Source organism: Mauremys reevesii, linkage group 2, assembly GCF_016161935.1.
Source record: "Mauremys reevesii isolate NIE-2019 linkage group 2, ASM1616193v1, whole genome shotgun sequence".
In the NCBI taxonomy this organism is placed as follows: domain Eukaryota; kingdom Metazoa; phylum Chordata; order Testudines; family Geoemydidae; genus Mauremys; species Mauremys reevesii.
In genome coordinates, this window is record NC_052624.1 from 142627826 (window position 1) to 142644479 (window position 16654).

Genomic DNA, 16654 nt, shown 5'->3' on the forward strand with positions numbered 1-16654 from the left:
TCTTACCCTAACACTAACTGGTCCAGTTGTGGTCTGTTATCATCTACTGACAACACAGGAACTCTTCTCCAGAGGTAAAATGTTCATAGACTAGTTATATATTCAGATCTACAGTACTGTGCTTTTTTTTTCTTGCTTTTCTTATTAAAAGCCTGCTAACCTATGCTTTACAAATACATATTTAATTCATATTGGGAAAAGTAATGACCAAAGTACAATACCAAGGAATTTTAGATATTTTTTCTTGACTCCATGTATTGTGCAGTAAGCATTTCTTATGGCATGCCTGCAACACTGAAAAATGACCCAATCAGTGGTCATATATGCACTTAGAATAAAGGTAGTTTAGGTTGCTCACTAGTGATTGAGATGAGCTGTTCCATTTGTGAGGAACTTTAAATGGCATGGTGACTGTAAAGATGAAAAGAAAACCTATAAGAAAGAAGAGATTTGAAAACTGCTGTTTCTAATATTGTTCTAAATCATGAATCTAATTTATGTAATTTAAGTCCCCAAATGCAACAAATTGAAATCATTTTTTTTTTTTTTAGTTTTGCATTTCAGAAGTAAAATAAGATCTCTGTCTTTCTTAGCCATTCACTCACAGGTATCCAATTTAAGACAGAGCTAGCATAGTGACCTCTCTGAGTCATAGTATAGACTGCTGAAATATTCTGAAGATTTATATGTACCAAAACTTAGATGGGATTATTTCTATAATGGACTATGCCTCAGTTCATCACTCTTTTTCTAATTCTCATTGTTCTGACCTCAACAAGAAGCTGGATGAAATAAGCCACTACTTGGACATATTCATATATACATCTCACGTACTTCACAAAGTGGGTTCAGCTGGATGACACATTGTTTCTCTCTAGTCTGCGCTCTCATTCAATTTATATAATTTCACCACATAGTTATTTCATGACTAAAAATAAAGTATTTCAATAATCAAAAACAATTACAATTTCATTAGTGGGCAGTACCTCAAAACTCCAAATAAAAGAATGAAATAGTTTCCCCTATATTATGTGATTTCATCAAATTAATAAGTCAATTAAAACCTCATCTCAAACCAGCTGAAGTGGGGGAGCAAATGTGTATATAATATAGTACCATGTCCATAAAAGTATTAACATTCCAATGGAAACACATCTACATCCAGAGATGGAGCAAACCCCCTGAAAAGTAGGTCTGGTCCATGATACATTTCAGCCCATTTCAGTGACAAAATGGCGGATGAAATCCAATGTTGGTAAGTGCAAAGCAATTCACATTGGAAAAAAGAATCCCAATTATATATATAAAATGATGAGGTCTAAATTAGTTGATACCCCTCAAGAAGAGATATTGGCATCATGAATACTCCCCTGAAAACATCTGCTCAATGTGCAGTGGCAGTCAAAAAAACAAAAAGAATGTTAGCAGCTATGATGAAATGTATAGATGATAATAATAATACAGATAATCACAATGCCACTATATAAATCCATGGTACGCCCACACATTGAATGTTGCATGCCGTTCTGGTCACTGCATCTCACAAAAGATATATTAGAATTGGAAAAGGTGCAGAGAAGGGCAACAAAAATTATTAGAGCTATGGAACAGCTTCAATGTGAACAGAGATTAAAAAGACTGGGACCATTCATTTTAGAAAAGAGATGAATGAGGTAGACTATGATAGAGGTTTCTAAAGTCACGAACAGTATAGAGAAAGTGCATAGTGAAGTGTTATTTACCCCTTCACATAACACAAGAACTAGGGATCAAACAATGAAATTAATAGGCAGCAGATTTAACACAACCAAAAGAAAGTACTTTTTCACACAACGCACAATCAACTTGTGAAACTCATTGCCATGGGATGTTGCGAAGGCCATAAGTATTACTGCGTTCAGAAAAGAAGTAGATAATTTTATGGAAGATAAGTCCCTCAATGGCTAGTAGCCAAGATGGTCAGGGATGGAACTCCATGCTCTGAGTGCCCATAAACCTTCAACTGACAGAAGCTGAGACTGGATGACAGGGGATGGATCACTATAAATTGTTCCCTCTGAAGCATCGACACTGGCCACTGTCAGAAGACAGGATACTGGGCTAGATGGACCATTGGTCTGACAAAGTGTAGCTATTCCTTTGTTCTTAATCATGAGAATAGTTCAATTCAATAAAATGCTTTAGAGCATGAAGTCAAAAAAATCAGATTGCTTAAAATGTCAGAGATGGGACAAGAAAGTAGAAAGGCTTTCCCAATGGCAATCAAGACTTCAGCCTCAACAGCAAGGTGAAGATGGGTGCCAATCTCTTGGTCAGTGACAGGAACCCACCTCAGGATTTCAATGGCAGAAACCGTCCCCCACACAAAATAATCATTTTCTAATAATGTAAACATAGTGATGTAACCCATGTCAGTATCCTCCTTTTGCTGGAGACAGATATGAGGATTGTTTCAGCCCAAAGGCTGTAGTAACTCCCCTAGCAGGAAAAAGAGATATGGGTCAGGAATATGAAGTCGATTTTTTTTTCTTTTGGTGGAGAGTGGGAAGCAGTAGAAGGTTCGCTCTTTACATAGCTCTTTAATTTCTTCACATATAATCAGTGCAATTCATAACATCCCTCCCTGATGCACAGGGCTGACTGCTTATGGATATGGCTGCAAAATTCAAGAAGTTGATCCACATGAAACCTACTATAATATTGTTGCATATATAGTAGTTACAAGGACGACATAGACAAATACCATAAATTATATGGCTCATGAAATCATTACATATCTTGAATATTATTACTGATATTTATGTATTTGAGATACTTCAGAGCATTTATTTAAAATAAAATAGAATATTTTAAATAAACTAAATTGATGTCTGAAAGGAAAATGTCTTCTGTTTCATGAATTAAAAATTAAATTGATGTAATGAGAAGTGTTACATATAATTTACTGAGTGTTGATGTGTCTTATGAGTCACAGGGCCAAATTCTGCCTTCACATACTCCCCATGCTGCCACATTTATTCTAGACCAGAGTACAACAGGATTTTCAATAAAATGAATGCCTGCTGGTGATATAGGAATATGATGCCATGGTCTCTCACATTCTGTGGTACTGACTCTAGAGTCTACAGTGCTGAGAACAATAAACATTGTTCACTAGACGTGATTATAATTCACCACTGTAGTCACAAATGGTAATTAGGCCCCAGTCCTGTAATGAAAATTCTGAGGATAAGCTAGTGGGTGCATCATGCATGTGATTCTCTTTGCAGGAATGAGGCTTTAATGATGCATAAATCAAAATCCCCCCCCCAAAAAAAAAACAACAACAACAAAACCTCTTAAAGTACTGTAGTACTGACTTGTGCAAAAGACTGTATAATTAAACAATCGGAAATAAATAGTACAGTACCAAATAAAGGGTATTTACATATTTCATTATAGTATTACATGTGAAATGATAGATTAAATATTTGCATTTTCTGACAGTTTTAATAATTAATGTGACATTTATATACATTCTTTTGACTTTTGTTATCTCTCCTTGTTTTCTATTTCTTGTGAATGTCCTGGTTTGTGCTTTTCAGTTACTACCTTTAAAGTTGATGGACTGTTCTAGTGCAGATTTAGGACATTTTCATATACTAAAGTGATTAATAATTATTTCCAGTAGTTTGGGGATATTTATTTATTAAATGCCATTTTGAAATTATTCCTTTTAAGGGTTAAATCCTTCTCATTTAACTCACTCCTGTAGGTTTCAGTTCAGCAAAACTGCTTAAGCATGTGCTTAACTGCTAGATAAAGCAATGGGGTTTAAGTAATTTACTTTAAAAAAAAAAAATAGACTGCCAAATCAGAGCTGTGGGTACGTCTACACTACGGGATTATTCCGAATGTACATAAACCGGTTTAGCAAAACAGATTGTATAAAATCGAGTGTGCGCGGCCACACTAAACACATTAAATTGGTGGTATGCGTCCACGGTCCGAGGCTAGCGTCGATTTCTGGAGCGTTGCACTGTGGGTAGCTATTCCGTAGCTATCCCATAGTTCCCGCAGCCTCCCCCGCCCCTTGGAATTTCCGGGTTGAGATCCCAGTGCCTGATGGGGCAAAAATCATTGTCGCGGGTGGTTCTGGGTAAATGTCGTCAGTCACTCCTTCCTCTGGGAAAGCAACGGCAGACAAGCATTTCGCGCCTTTTTTCCCTGGATTGCCCTGGCAGATGCCATAGCATGGCAATCATGGAGTCTGTTTTGCCTTTTGTGACCGTCACCGTATGTGTACTAGATGCCACTCACAGAGGAGATTCAGCAGCGCTACACAGCAGCATGCTTTTGCTTTTGCATGACAGCAGAGATGGTTACCAGCCATACTGTCCCATCTACCATACCATAAATTGGTAATAAGATGATCATGGTTACAGGTCCTTTTGCACTGCACCATTTGCTGCTGTCATAAGTGCCCCTGGCTGAGATCAGCCAGGGGCGCAAAAGCCAAAATTGGGAATGACTCCCTGAGTCAATTCCTCCTTTTTGGTATCTAAAGGAGAATATGGGCAAGTGTACTAGAGAACCACTGTATCATAGAACCAGAGAGCACAGCTGCTCTGTGTCAGATCCTGCTGAAATTATGAGCTGTACGCTATTCACAGGGGGTGCTCCTGCAACAGCCCCACCTGTTCATTCCGTTCTTCCCCCAGCCTTCCTGGTCTTCCGTAGCATTGTCCCCCCACTTGTGTGATGAAGTAATAAAGAATGCAGGAATAAGGCACAGTGACTTGTTAGTGAGAAATGAGTGAAAGGCAGCCTCCAGCTGCTATGATAGTCCAGACAGGACATTAAGCAGTGTGGAGGAGAGGAGCCCAGCATCCTGCTGCTAGCCCAGGGGCAATTGAATCTTTTCTTTACACATGAAGGATCGGGGCTGATGGAGCTCAGCCCCCTGTTGCTATGATGAGGACGGTTACCAGCCATACTGCACCATCTACCAGGAAAAATTAGGGCCAGGCGCCCTTGATCGACCTCACGGATGCTAGTCGGCATGGTTACCAGTCCTTTTGCACTGTCCCATGTGCCAATAGGCTGATGATGATGGGCGGGGGGGAGCAAGGATGTTGGTGTTGAGTGCTGCAGCATCGCATCTATCTGCAGCATTCAGTAAAGATACGGTGACACGTAAAAGAGTCACTTCTGGGGGTGGGTGGGGGGGTGCGTAAATTGCCGAGCTATGCCCTGACCCACCGCGGACACTGTGTTTGACCCTAGAAGCATTTGGAGCTCAGCCAAGAATGCAAATGCTTTTCGGAGACTGCAGGAACTGTGGGATAGCTTGAGTCCTCCACTCCATGGGCGTCCATTTGATTCTTTGGCTTTCCGTTATGTTTGTCATGCAGCAGTGCGCTGAGTCCCTGCTATGGCGTCTGTCTGGAGATTTTTTAAAAATGATTTTGAATTTCGTCTTCTGTAACGGAGCGCTGATAGAACAGATTTGCCTGCCCTTACAGCAATCACATCCGCATGGTCCATGCTGGAGCTCTTTCTTTATTTTGATTTTTAACTGCATCGCCACACGTGCTGATCGGAGCTCCACGCTGGGCAAACAGGAAATATTCAAAAGTTTGCGGGGCTTTTCCTGTCTACCTGGCCACTGCATCCGAGTTCAGATTGCTGACCAGAGCGGTCAGTGGTGCACTGTGGGATACCACCCGGAGGCCAATACCGTCGATCTGCGGCCACATTAACCCTAATCCGATATGGTAATTCCGATACTAGCGCTACTCCTCTCGTTAGGGAGGAGTACAGAAACCGGTTTAAAGAGCCCTTTATATCGATATAAAGGGCCTCTCAGTGTGGACGGGTGTGGCGTTAAATCGGTTTTACACTCCTAAAACCGGTTTAAACGCCTAGTGTAGACCAGGCCTGTAACTCTTCTGAGGTACAATGGGGAGTTCTTACATGAGTAAAGTGAATAGGATTCACAAAAGTATAAAGATGGGTCCAAGTTGTAAAATTCAGATCCAAACTCTTCCAGATACAGGACCTTGCTTTAGGTTCATTGCCAAAATTGTGGTTACTTGTAAAAATATATATAATAGATTTTAGGAACATAGGACTGGAAGGGACTTTTAGGTTTTCAAGTACAGTTTCCAGCCATTGCTGGTGATCCAATCATATAATCCTATTCCTGAATTTACCAAATTCCATTTGAAGACAAGTTAGTTTTTTTGCACTTATTACCCTCATTGGAAGGCTGTGGCAGAATCTCATATCTTTGATACTTAAAAAACATCAAAAAACCCTTGATGACTACAGGCAACCATCCTTGATTTAATGTTTAAATGAATCAATAGCAACCTCAATCTTAATCTAAATGTGGGGATTAAAAAGGGAAAGGGGAGGGAAAGGATAGAGAGCAAGAGCACGCACAGCTGCATGCCCTAAATGCAGTATTGCAGGATAGAGCCAGCTGCCATGAAGTAATTTCTCAGCATAATATGGGCCAGCTGCTGTATTTGTTACTCATTCAAAATACCCCTTGAAGATAGTAGGAGTATTGACTGTGTGAGGAAACCAGGAATAGTCTTTAAAAGGGGCAGGTGCTCTAGGAAGTTGCAGTGACAATATTACAAAGCAGCACCTCCTCCTGGGCATGGGTGGCTCTAGCCATTTTGCTGCCCCAAGCACGGCGGCACGCCGCGGGGGGCGCTCTGCTGGTCGCCTGTCCTGCAGCTCCGGTGGACCTTCCGCAGACGTGCCTGCGGGAGGTCCGCCGGAGCCGCCTGCCGCCCTCCCGGCGACCGGCAGAGCCCCCCACCGCGGCATGCCGCCCCAAGCACGCACTTGGCGTGCTGGGGCCTGGAGCCGCCCCTGCTCCTGGGACATGTAGGAGTGAGACAACAAATTGGCTGGAAAAGCCCTCTTTTTATCAGAAAATTATTTATTGCACATAGCTTTTATTAGCTCAATGTAAAACCTTAGAAGATTTGGGGAGTTATTTTGACCAGGCCCCAAAAATCCCCCTCCTGCCCCTTCGGGCCTAAAATGGCCTTTGAAACCATGGGGTACTGGCCCTGAACTGGACCATGGCTCACTTTTCACCAGTGCATGCTCCTAATAAAAGTTGCACATTTCATCTGTAGTTTGCATGATTAACATGAGTTGTCTTATTATTATTTTTTAGGTGACAATGTGCAGTTTTTCAAAAATATGTATACTTCTGATATGACAAAATTCACCTTTATTTTATGTTTTTTCTCTTAGTGGAACAAACATTACTAAGAACTCCACTGGCCATCACATACAGTCCCCAGCTAAAACCCTAACCCTCCAACCTGAAGCATATTCTCACCAGTAACTACACACCGCATCATAGTAACTCTAACTCAGGAACCAATCCATGCAACAAACCTCGATGCCAACTCTGCCCACATATCTACACCAGCGACATCATCACAGGACCTAACCAAATCAGCCATACCATCACTGGTTCATTCACCTGCACGTCCACCAATGTAATATATGCCATCATATGCCAGCAATGCCCCTCTGCTATGTACATCGGCCAAACTGGACAGTCTCTACGTAAAACGATAAATGGACACAAATCAGATATTAGGAATGGCAATATACAAAAACCTGTAGAGAACACTTCAATCTCCCTGAACACACAACAGCAGATTTAAAGGTAGCCATCCTGCAGCAAAAAACTTCAGGACCAGACTTCAAAGAGAAACTGCTGAGCTTCAGTTCATCTGCAAATTTGACACCATCAGCTCAGGATTAAACAAAGACACTGAATGGCTAGCCAACTACAAAAGCAGTTTCTCCTCCCTTGGTGTTCACACCTCAACTTCTAGAAGAGGGCCTCATCCTCCGTGATTGAACTAACCTTGTTATCTCCAGCCTGATTCTTGCTTGCATATATATACCTGCCTCTGGAAATTTCCACTACATGCATCTGACGAAGTGGGTATTTACCCACGAAAGCTCATGCTCCAATACGTCTGTTAGTCTATAAGGTGCCACAGGACTCTTTGCTGCTATTACTATTAGACTTACTCCAATCTTCCTAAATCTAGTTTGGACACCATTCCACAAACTGTACCAATGATCCAATTTATGCAAAAATTGCAAGTTGTACATGCATACAGCAGTTAGTGCACATCTAAAATTCTTTTTTTGCACAAGCACTAAGTCCCACCACCATGATTTATTGCAGATTTGTAGACCTGAGAATTTTCAGGATACCTATGTTAAAATGGTGCCAAATCATTACTGAATCTGACCTGTGACCAGAATCTGATCACAAAGAGAATTCTGGAAATTGTGTAAACGATTCTGGGGAAAGCCTCATTCTAAACCAACTTCTCACAAACTGTGAAGAATTCTAGAAAGTGCATGAATTGTTTGTAGGCCTCTATCTTTGAACAGTAAAAATCTCAGTATGACGGGAAAAAAAATCAGCTTACAAATACATTTATACTGGGAGGTTCTTACAGGAGACCAAAATTTGAAAGAGAAATGAAATTCAACTTGGAAAACAATGAAAACAAACACATTTCAGGGAAATAATGAGAAAATGGGAGGGAGAAACTTGGGAAGCTGTAATGTGACAGTAAAAATGGCCAGTGGCATTTTGCTCCTCATGCAAATACATCCTGTCACAAAGCAGGGAAGTAAGAGTTTCCTCTCTAGAAGTCTCATCCAAAGCCCACTGAAGTCAGTTGGAGACTTCAATGGGAATTGAACTAGACTCTTAGCCCACCATACTTCAGAACAATCTTGCCCTGACAGTGAGATTGACAAGTATTGGATGGTCTAACAAACCTTTTCCACTTTAAACTTCTATGGGCCATGAAAATAATCCTAAATCATTTGCCATTATTGGGGCTATTTACCTACACAGTGTAGGTCTGTGTTCAGAAATAACACACTGTGGAGCTGATTTTCAATCACAGTCAATAGGGCCTGAAAGTGCTCAGCATTTCTCAAAATCATTATCTGTAAGTTCTCAGTGCAATGACACAAGACCACTCATATCAGCGTGAATGGTCTGTACAGTCTTAATTGTGATGCTTTAAAACAATTTTAAAACCATTTGCTATATTTAACTTGCAAGCCATTAACTATTGCTTTGTCCTCTACTTCACTGCATCTTGCATAAAAACCTCAGAGGTTTTTGTCAAAGGTAAAGCTTACAAGGCAGTGCTTTGGTTGCAGTTGGAATGTTTTCAATAATAGATATTATTTTAAGTTGCCAGCAAAAGCTATTCTAATATTTTGTCTGAAGGTTGTGATGCCATTAAAGTTAAGAGAAAATCTGCACCCTTAGGGCAGGTCTACACTAAGGGCGGGGGTCGAACTAGGGTATGCAAGTTCAGCTACGTGAATAGCGTAGCTGAATTCGAAGTACCCTAGTTCGAACTACTCACCCGTCCAGACGCCGCGGAATCGAAGTCCACGGCTCCAAGGTCGACTCCGCCACCGCCTTTTGCAGTGGTGGAGTACCGGAGTCGTCCGCGGCGCTTCCGGAGTTCAAACTATCGCGTCCAGATTAGACGCGATAGTTCGAACTCTGAGAAGTCGAACTCACCGCGTCGACCCGGCTGGTAAGTGTAGACTAGCCCTTAGTGGGTGTGTCTACACTGCAGCTGGTTGCGAGGCTAGAGAGATCTGTGCTAGGGGGCTCAAGCCAATGCACTAAAATTAGGAATGTGGATGTTGTGACTCAGGCTGTGAGATGAGGGGGTCAGGTGGGTTTGAGAACTTAAACTGCAGCCCGAGCCACAACGTTCACACTGCTATTGCTCGTGAACCAGCTCAAGCTCTGTTAGCACACATCTGTCTACCTGGGCTGGGAGGCTCGCTCCAAGCTGCAGTGGAGATGTATCCTATGTACCCACCTTGCAGGGTCCTAGAGCCCAGGCTACAGCCCGAGTCTGAATGTCTACACTGCAATTAAACAGCCCTTTAGCATGAGCCCCATGAGCAGGTCAGCCCTGGATGTCTAACAGCAGTATAGACATACCCAATGGCATTAATTTCAGAAAGTATATTGACTTGCCTGAGTCTGCCTTTTCCATTAATTTAATACTTTGAGAGACATGGAGAGCAAATTGATAAAGATGCTGGTTTTTTATTAAGCTGATGGGTCCTTGAGTCTTTTAATATTGATTATTAATTAGCAAAATAAATATATATGGAAATGATTTCCTATACTACTCAATGGTTATGATCAATAGTTGCATCGTTAGAAACCTTATAACCCTCTCCCCACCTTGAATATTTTCAGCCACTCCTTTTTCACAACACTTTCAGTTGACTAACAATTCATTTTTCCCTGTCCACTTTGCCATATCCATTTTCAATAAAGGGATTGTTACCCCCTTTTAATTGTTTGTATCTCCAAAGCTATGCCATCATTTTATACACATGGCTCCTTTGCTTTCACTGGAAATGAAGGCTAGTCCTAGATGTATCATAGTTTTAAAGGTGGACATGTGTTTCTTGCAGCAACCAATGAAAGAATGCACATTACTCATATGATGCATTTTCTTAGACACAAACACATTATTTGTTTTATTTATGTTCAGCATTAGGATTATGTCAAAATTCTTCAAATGTTCAGTTCATTTTGTTAAATAAACCTATTACATATACATTACTAACGCTCACCCTGACACATGAGGGTATGATAATTAATTTCTACATATTTTACATTGTTAATTTGAAAAAAAAATCCATGATATTACATATTCTCTTTCTAGCTCTTTGTTCATAAGTGCAGTGAATTGCATTGATATCTAGAATGACCAGACAGCAAATGTGAAAAATCGGAACAGGGGGTGGGAGGTAAAAGGAGCCTATATAAGAAAAAGACCCCAAAATCAGGACTGTCCCTATAAAAATCGGGACATCTGGTCACCCTATTGATATCTACCCCTTCTTACTCCTTAAAACCCGGGGTACTATAACATCTACAGAGCTCACAAGGATTGCATTCATTTTAATTGCATGATTTTATCATGCTAAATGAAGGTATGTCATGTTTTTATGTGGTAATGCAAAGCACTGAGACTGGATTTATTGCATTAGCCTATCTGTAATGTGGCAGATGATGGAATACCAGTGATAAAATCATAAGATTTACAAAAAACATAATTACATATAGGGTAATATAAAATTTCCCATGTGAAATTATTTCAAAGATTTCTGCTGTTGTCAAAAAACACAGAAGGGAACTTCTTTGGCTTTTGAACACCAGCAGAATTCTGCAAATGTCTGGGCATTTCATTTCCTACTAGATATTCTTTCTGATGAGTTACCTTTTAAAACACAAAAAACAAAATATGAGTTTGTATCTTTTATCTGTAAATTAAATATGATGTAAAGTTGGTTTTGACTTATGTGTAAGAGTTGCCATAATAAAAGAGTAACAAAGAGAAAAGTATTGTGTGATTAAATGAATTAAATAATATTGTCCCTACACTCTCACATAATTAAAACAGACACCTGCCATGTTACCTTAGAGTATATCTAGTTAAACTTCCTAAAATTCTGTATTCCCTCAGTGAAGCCTGTTGGTACCATGATAGGATTACATATTGGCAGCGAGAAGACAGGTTTGAGTTCAGAAGCAGATCCCAAATCATATGGCCTATTGATAGTGCAACCTAGAGAATGTTTCAGAGATACTTCTAGTGCTGTTTATGCCTCCTGCAGCACACACTTCCTTCTTATCAACAGAATGACACAGTCATCTATTTCATACTAGTTTCTAGAGGCAAAACACAGGGAAGGAATGGATATCTAATGTGAATTAAGAGATAAGGAAAATATAGTATCCTATTTATTGTAATGTAATCCCTTTAGAACATATAAAGTTTCTTCCCTCCTTACACAGGGAGTAACCAGCTTTGATGTTAAATAGTCAAGAAGGCTAAAGAAATACACAAAAATATTGGCTAGCATATTTCTGGCAGACCATCCACATAGTAAAAGATAGACTGGTAAGCTAATAAAGAGGATTCATGAGATCAGTGGCCCTTTGGTTTGGATTGTATTTCTAGCTCCCCTCAACTCCACACAAAAGCAAAGGCCATGCTTGGGTCTCCTTTACTTTCTGCTGTGTTAGTGTGGCCCAGTGGATGAAGCATGCTCAACTCCCAAGGGACAAGGATTACTTTCTGTTGCTCTACCCTGACTGCTGTAACCAACACAGTAGCAGAATGGGTTTCAATCTCTACCCCCCCACCCAGTAACTGCAAGGAAGTCATAATTCAAAAGACTTGAGAGTGAGGAGAGTGTAAATCTACATGGGCAGAAACAAAAATGCACACACACATACCCCAGAAGGATTTTTCTAGGGCAACACAGAGAGATCAAGAGCATACCTATTCCAAGAGGGGAGGGGAGATATTAAACAGAAAGCAAAAAGTTTTATAAAAAATCTGGAAAATGTGGGGGGTTTTTGTACATGAAATGCCATATATTAAATTATCCTTATAGGTGGAAATATTAAAGGGGAGTTAATTAATCTTATTAAAGGCAGCTCGGTAAATCAGAGGGTGAACCACTAATATAATCCAGATTGATGAATAGTCCATATTGGAGTGTGCAGGGTGACTTACGTTTTTCTTAAGGGACCTTTTATACACAATTTAAAAAGTGTTTGCTGTACTACATTCGGAGTCTCTCTTTTCTATTTTAATAACTGTAGGCAATCATACAAAATCAGTGAAGATTAAAAATGCTTTATCAATATACTGGATATTTAAGCAATGGTAAAATTAACAATCAAGTCATCTTTCATGTTTTTTTGACTTTGGGGTACCCAAACAGTCTGTTTGAGAATAATTAAAATTAAACCAAGGCTCCTTCACTCTCTCTTATTTTAGATATTCAGCCTGTATTACGAATGTTATGTTAATTGCGTCTCTGCATCTATTCTGTTACATACAGTAATTCATAAAAGAGCGCAATGCATATATTGCTTGGTGCAGCCACAGTGATAAGTCATTCCCAAAATGTCCTCAAGTCCTTCTTTACTACTGTATCTACTTACCTGCCTGACTTTCTATCTTTCCTTCCATTTCTGTCTATCATCCTAAATTATGAACCTAACTGACATTACCAACACATCATTGCTATGTCTGAACACCGACATATTATGAAGTTTAATTAGGAAGCCTGAGACCTTGCAACACTTCAGCTAATAATGAATCAACTAAAAATTAATATTTAATATTAAGTTAGAAACCCCACCTCTTTTTTGCTGCCAATCCAGCAATACTTCACTCTTACCCTTACCCTATGCACTAATGCTGCAGCCTAGTGGCATGATAAGGTATGAAACAGGAAAATTCTTAGAGGATAACATATCACCTACCACCTGGTTGTAAATCTGATTAACAGACACCGAAAATAAGTCATTTGCATGGAGATCACCCAGCTCACACACACTGTTTCAGTCATTTGTTTCCTTGGGAAATCATGTTGAGATGAGGAAATGACTTTGAGAACCCAAGTTGGGCATCAATTGCAAATTAACCTTTCTGTCTTTTACATTGAGTTATTTAACAAGAATGATGGGAAAATATGTAACTGAAGCGCTAAGTGTAGTCAAAGCGCCAGCGCTGGGAGAGAACTCTCCCAGTGCTATCCGTACTCCACCTCCCTGTGGGGAATAACGGACAGCGCTGGGAGCCGCGCTCCCAGCGCTGGGGCTTTGACCACACTGGCGCTTTGCAGCGCCGCAATTTGCAGCGCTGGAGAGGGTGTGTTTTCACACCCTGCTGCAGCGCTGCAAATTTGTAAGTGTAGCCAAGGAATATATAGCTTTAACTGACAGTATGAAACCAGTTACATTTTTTTTTAAACTAAGCTCATATTTGTACCATGACTATAACCACAATATTTGATTCTACTAAAACTGTATGGTATTATTTTCATCACTTTGCATTTTCATAAGAAAGCCTTAGTTCACAGAGAACATTCATATTATATAATTTTACTATAGATGTACACATCAACTCCAAAGCAAAATCCACAGTACTGCTCACCAATGCTGTAAAACGACTGTAGTCTAAGTATCTATATACTGACATATAAATATCTATACCTACAGATGTATGCCCTTGATGTTTTCCTTTGCCACTTAAAGTTACAAAATCAGACATAGTATTACAAATATCAAAGAAGGGTAAAGGAAGCAGTAAGATCTGTTTACCTATTCCATCCAAAGCTACAAAATCAAATATAGCATTACAAAAATAAGACTAGCATAAAGTGTATGTTATGATCTATTTTACCATTAACATTCTATCACACAAAATTAAGTTCAAACATACAAACTCGCCCTGACACTCAAAACCACAGAAAACATTGATTTAAGGAGGGAATAAATTATTACATAAACCTGCTGCACAAATGAGTTTGTCAGCTACGTTGGATTTTACCAGAATGGGTCTGAATTTGAGGAGTTCCCAAGGCACATACACGATTACCATCTTGTGATCCAAGAAGTATTTATCTCACATTGACTCTACAAAGAGCTACTTTTTCTGCTCTGGAAAAAAATTACTTATCTTTCCAACTTCCCTCTTCTCACCCATATCCTACACTTAATTCTTTCATCGCTTTCTTTAAAGCAACTAACATTATATTCAATAATATGTGATTAGCATAAAAGTTCCTGTCACCTGAAATTCTCAAGAACATTTGCACAAAAGTGAAAATATTCCTGGCAAATGGTTTATTTAACAAGGGACTTCGAGACACAGAAATATTTTCCAAGTAAAAAATCTGGCAATAGTAACACACAAATATAAAGCCTATGGTCACCATAAAAAACAGGCAGAACATTCTTTACAGAGCTGCTTCTTCTCTGTCTGTCTGTCTCTCTCTCTCTCTCTCACACTCACTCACACACACCACAAAATCACGTATCTCAAAACACCTTACAAGTAATGGATGTGCAGTTTTGGATAACAGAGGTTTTCACTGGAATGAAAGATGAAGATTATAGGAAATAGCTTCATTTGTGTGGAAAAAACAAATATAATAGGTCAGTTTTAAAATGCTGGTTGTTGTTTGTCACTGATTGCACGTGCAAATTCATTCTCTTATGCTAAAGGGCTGCTAGGTTCTTCTCATTGCAACTAGTATGTACAGTATTAGTCTACTGCAAATATTTTGTGCAGCTTACAATGCCATCAACAGTTACTTCTTGGGAATATGGATTTGGACTTGCTGCATGAATTTAACACAAAATATGGATTTCAATGCAGCAGTGACAATAAAGGGTCACAACAACTGCTGACTACATATATATTCTCCCTCACTTTTTTCATTGATTTTTACCTTCTTACCACAATGTGAAATGCTTGTATAGGAAAAATGTGTGCACTTTTCCCTCTGAATGAGAGTATGTGTACAAATATATACACACACACACACACAAAGTATTGCCTGTATCTACCTTGTCATCAGTCTCAACACAGAGACTTGCTTCCTGAAGATGCATTTGCTTTAAGCGTTAGGATTTAATTCAATGAAAAGTCAAGTACAATAGTGTAAGCTGTAACAGACTTACAATCAGGATGCAGTCAGTGTGGGCATGTATGTGTATGCTGCATGCTATGCTCATGATAATTATGTGAAACACTATGTATGCTTTTGAAATCCAAACAGTATCCTCCTTCCCCCCCTCCCCACTCCCCTTACTTTGCAGTAATTGAATACAAATTACAACTGTGCTGCTTAGAACCTAGCTTGGTTATTGGGGGAAGAAGAAAAAAAGCTTTGCAAAATCCAGTTCAGTCCTGAATATGTATAAAGGCAGTTCACTTTGAGTACAGTATACACACACATTTATCTCCATTTCATTTATGTGTCATTTATCAAAGTCCCTTTATAATGTATAAAAGTTGTATATAATAGAATAATTATATGGATTACATTAAATACAGTGCTGCTGATAGTTCAAGACAAAAAAACCATGGAAGAAAATACAATTATGAAAGGCTCCTACCTTTTATTCTGCTTCTGAGTAAGTGTGGTAGTGTCCAACCCAAGCAACGCTGGAGAATTTGCTACTATCTTTCCTTTTTTTGTTTGTTTTCTGCTGTTATTTTTCTAAGACTGATCCTACTTGAATCTAACTCAGCTTCTTCTCACAGCATCACTTAACTCTGGACAGCAGGGAACCAATGCTTAGGAGGGAGCTCTCTCACTGACTGGCTTTCATTCAAAGCTCCTGATTAAGAAAATAATAATAATAAAAAAATCACTCCCTCACAGAGAGAGAGGCTCGGCTGATTGAACCACAGCACTTGCCATGGGAAGGTTAGAGACTGGGAAAGCACAGGCTTTCCCAAGCACACAGTGATTTGCAAGTGAATGCAGTGGGAGGTACAGAGAAAGGAAAGCTTTTTTGCTGAAGCTTCCCCCTCCCCCTCTTGATAGAAGGCTCTCTGTGTCTGAAGTCCAAGGTAATCAGCCTAATCTACTCTTTTTGCAGTGATAAACAGTAAACACATGACCACTTCTTGTAAGCATTCTTTCTTAATTAGATATATTTACATTTCCTTTATCATCAGTAATCCTGCAGTATTCACCATGGCAAACCACTGAACAGTAACTAAATAAATAAACA

General features: G+C 39.6%; 1 protein-coding gene across 2 annotated transcripts in view; it reads right to left on the reverse strand.

Moving 5' to 3' along the window:
* LOC120399033 (cadherin-10) overlaps window positions 1–16388 on the reverse strand; it is a 155689-nt gene extending 139301 nt beyond the window's left edge. Inside the window, exon 1 of one of the 2 annotated variants that reach the window (XM_039526903.1) lies at window positions 16031–16388. The gene's annotated coding sequence lies outside the window, so the exon portion shown is untranslated. The remainder of the gene's footprint in view (window positions 1–16030) is intronic. The other variant, XM_039526902.1, reaches the window with a different exon arrangement.
* Between the last annotated feature and the right edge of the window lie 266 nt (window positions 16389–16654).